This window comes from Equus asinus, unplaced genomic scaffold (assembly GCF_041296235.1).
Source record: "Equus asinus isolate D_3611 breed Donkey unplaced genomic scaffold, EquAss-T2T_v2 contig_33, whole genome shotgun sequence".
In the NCBI taxonomy this organism is placed as follows: domain Eukaryota; kingdom Metazoa; phylum Chordata; class Mammalia; order Perissodactyla; family Equidae; genus Equus; species Equus asinus.
In genome coordinates, this window is record NW_027224994.1 from 1 (window position 1) to 4,053 (window position 4,053).

The following is a 4,053-nucleotide window of genomic DNA, read 5'->3' on the forward strand; positions in this document are numbered from 1 at the left end:
CCCGGCACCGCCGTGGAATCCGTTCCACCTGACAGGACGACTCTACCCGGCGGCTGGGGCGGCGGGGGGGCGGGGCGCCGAGGGAAGGGCTGGGGTGTCACCGGAGCGGGAGCCGAGCGGGGTGGGAAGAGGCCGAGGCCAGAGGGAGCCGGCCGGCGGCGTGTGCGGCGTCGGGGTCCCGGTCCCGGTCCCGGTCCCGGTCCCCGCCGGGCTGGCCCCGATTGGCCCTGGGTTCGGGTGGGGCCGCGAGCTGGAAGGGTTGGGCTGTGGCGGGGAGGGGTTGGGCCCTGCCCATGGGCGGCGCCGGGGCGGGCCCGCGGTGCGGAGGGGGGCGGGAGGGGAGGGGGAGGGTGGGGGGGGTCGGGCTGGCTGGAGGGGTGGGGGGCGTCCGCGGAGGACGGAGGCCGGAGGCCGCAGGACGGAAGGAGGGGCGGCAGGAGCGCGGAGGGAGCCGCGCCCGGCCGGCGGCAAAAGGCGAGGGAGGCAAAAGCCTACAGCACCCGGTATCCCAGGCGGTCTCCCATCCAAGTACTAACCAGGCCCGACCCTGCTTAGCTTCCGAGATCAGACGAGATCGGGCGCGTTCAGGGTGGTATGGCCGTAGACGCTGGCGCCTGCCGCCGGCGCCCCTAAGAAGCCGCGCCGCGTCGCCCGGCCCGCGGCTCGCGCGCGCCCAGGCCTCTGTGACGCGCACCCGCCGCCGGCGCCCCCTGCGCCCGCGCTCGGCCTGCCGCCTTCCTCCCGCTGCTGCCTCCCGCCGCGGCCGCCTCGGGCGCGGCCAGCGGGCCAGCCAAACCCTGCGCTGCCCCGCCCTGCTGCCCTCCCAGGGCGCGGAGGCCTGGAGCAGCCCGGGGTGCGAGGAGGCGGGGCGGGGCGGGCGGCGGTGGGAAACGAGGGGTGGTGGGGGCGGCGGGGGGGGCGGGGATGGGGGCGGGGCGCCTGGCTGGGCGCTCTCCCCTCGCGGCCCGGGAACACTCCAGGCCGCCCTGGCCGCTCGGATCCGGCGATGGGTCGCAGGAGATGCGGCTGCTGGGAGGGGGGGGGGCGTGGGGGGGGGCGGGGCACTTGGCCCGAGGCGTCGGGCCGCCGGGCCCGTGCTCCTCTGAGTCCCCTCCGGCCCGAGGGGCCTCCCAGCGGGAGCCCTGACCTCTGCGGCGCCGGCCGGGCCCCGACTTGCCCAAACCCAGGCGGAGCCACCGGCGCGACCAGAGGGCGTCAGCGGAAGCCCGCCGCGCTGCCCCTGAGGGAGCGGGGAGGCGGGGCGGCCACCCTTCCCCCCGCCAGCGCCGCCCAGGAGACCGGCACCCCGCCCCCAACCCGCCCCTCGCGGGGACCCTGGACAGCTCCTGCTGGCGCCAGCCCAGAGACCCAGAGACAGAGACAGAGACAGAGACACGGAGAAACAGAGAAACGGCGACACGGAGAGGATCCAAGACACGGACCTAGACAGACACCCACCCTGACCCAGAGAGGCTCTGCCCAAGAGCTCGCTTCCCCCCCAGGAGGGCGGTGGTGCTGGAGCTGGGCCCGGGCCAGGAGGCAGGGGCCCCGGGGCTGGCGATCACCCCTGGGGCCCTAGGCCGCGCAGACAGGCTCTCAGGAGTCCCGGGCTCCCGGCATCGCTGCCCCCGCCATCGCCCAGGAACCACAGGCAGGCACCGGAGCTCGCTGGCGCGCTCTGTCTGCGCTTGCGTGTGCGTGTGCTTGTGCGGGTTGTGCGAGTGGGTGTGTAGGCGTGTGTGGTGTGTGTGTGTGTGTGGTGTGCGCGCGCGCGCGCGCGCGCGCCTGTGTGTCTGTGTGCCTGTGTGTGTGTGTGCGTCCGGGTTTGTGTGTTCCTTTCTCTCCGCTTCTTCGCTCTGGCTCTTTTCCTCTTTCTGCCGGGCACCCCCGACCTTACTGAGTTGATAGAAGGAGCAGGCAGAAAAGTCAGGGCCCAGAGAACTTGGCACGAGAAAGCAGCTCCATCTACCAGACATGTAGAAGCCCCTCCCCGACGACCGACCGCAGCGTCCCCGTTCTGCTCAAGTGCCGCTGGGGACGTTGCCCGGGATCTCCCGCCCGCTAGGTCACCGACGAAGGCGCCTCCGTCTTCCCAAGAGCGCGCTCGCGCCCAGGACGGAGGGAGGAGCAGCACGGTGTGATGACGGGGAGGAAGAGTCGCGTCCGAAGGCCCGTCGGTGCCTGCCGACGTCCCGGCTCTCCCTGTCTCGAGACCTCTGGGCTTCAGGGTTCTGTGCCGCAAGGCTTTCCCGCCGCACCCCCCGGGACCCAGGGCGCGCTGTGTGCGCTGCCCGTCTCCAGCGTTTGGGCCCTGTGGGCCTTCTTGCGTCCCACTGGAAAGGGGACCCTGGGACGGAGAGAAGATGGGCAGGGGGCGGGCTTCGGCAAAGAGAGCGACGGCCATCCACAGACGTCCGACGAGGCCCTCCGGGGCGCCAAGCTCTCCATTTTCCACGGCACGTGTCCTCGTCAGGTTCTGCCACCTCTGGCCGGCATGCGTAGGCACACCGCTGGTCTTGCGGCCCCAGAGGCGAGGAGGCGAACGCCCCGGAGGCCGAGATTGGCACCCGCGTTCTCGGCTGCTGGGTGGCCAGCACCTAGGAGAGTGTCTGGCCGGAAGCAGCCAGGCGATCGATCCCTGGGTGCTGGATGAGCCTCGGCGGCAAGAAGTAGGCTCGTGGGGAAGGACGGCGGCCGAGGCCCGGGCCCCCACCGAGGCCGCGCTCCGTGCTGAGCGGTCTGCTCCGTATTTCCCGCTTGCGTTCTCACCAGCACTCGCCCCCGCAAGGAGGCACGAACGCCAGGACCCCCTCGCACCAGAGGAGGAAAGCGCAGCTCAGGGAGGGCACGTCACTCGCGGGAGACGGCGCCCCTTGGGTTTCAGCTCAGGACTTCGGTCTCCCGAGCCTGCGTTTCGGGGCAAGGCTCCGGTCCCGCGCTCCGGGAAACTGACAGGGACGCAGTCCCGCTTCTCCCCGCAGAAGGTGCTCCTCGGAGATCAGATCCGGGGACCCGTCAGAACCACCCCGGGCACGAGCTGGCAGGGAGCGACGCGCACCGCACCCCCCCCCTCCCCCATCCCGCAGCCCGCAGCCCGCAGCCCGAGGAAGCGAGGAGCAGGCGAGAGAGGCGCTGGGTTGGCAGGAGGGGAAACGGGGCCGGCAGGAGAAGCGAACCGCGAAGAGACTCCCTCCCAGGACGACGATGGCTGAACGGGGAGAGGAGGGAGCTTTGGGTCCTCTCTCGTCCTGCTTTGACCGGGATGTCCCCATTTTTCCACAGCGAGCGAGTATGGCTCTTGGATTCGGTGGGGAAGACGTGATTTATCTGGAGGACTTTTCCCTTCGGGGGTTCAAAGTCCGTTCTCTGAGGCAAGGCTCCCTCTCTGCCTCCCTGTCCTTCCCATTCGCCTCCCCGGAAGCCAGCTCTCCTCCCGGTTTCCTGGATCCCTTGGCCACGGTCCTCTGTTGCAAACACAGGCAGGTGCAAAGAAGATGCGAAAGGCTGCCCGAGCCACGCGAACGGAAAGCTGAAGCCAGGGAGCCAGGAAGGGCTGGCTGCTGAGGGAGGACGTGTCCTGTCAGGAGGCTTTTCAACTCCCTCTGACAGATGCGGCCTGGAGGGGCGGGGCCCGGCCGGGGGCCCTGGGGTGGTTGGGGTGGGGTGTGGGGGGGTGGGGGGGGGGGCGGGGGGAGGCGGGAAGAGAGGGAGGCCCCCGAGTGAGGGGACACCAAAAGCCTCAGCCATCAAGACTCCTCGTCTTTGCATCCAGCGTTCTCAAACTCAAAACGAACGCAAGCTCATCCACCAGGAGCAACGTAGCAGCGTTTCCAAGCGAGGCAGGACCGCCCGAAGGCGAAAGCAGAATGGGATCCTAGTCAGGTGGAGCTTGAAACTCAGACCCACCCACCCCCCTACCCCCCCCCCACCACCACCACCTCCCCCCCTCCCCCCCACCCCGGGAAGGGGGCTTCTGGAAGGAAAAGCGAGACAAACTGACAGGGACAAACTTAGGTCGGGAAAGGAGTGTTGATTGTGAATGAGCCTCTCAAG

At 70.5% G+C, this 4,053-nt stretch overlaps 1 non-coding gene across 1 annotated transcript; it reads right to left on the bottom strand.

Moving 5' to 3' along the window:
- Positions 1 to 488: 488 nt before the first annotated feature.
- Positions 489 to 606, bottom strand: LOC139043707 (5S ribosomal RNA). The gene has a single exon (XR_011500775.1). It is a non-coding gene; the product is annotated as a 5S ribosomal RNA (ribosomal RNA).
- Between the last annotated feature and the right edge of the window lie 3,447 nt (positions 607 to 4,053).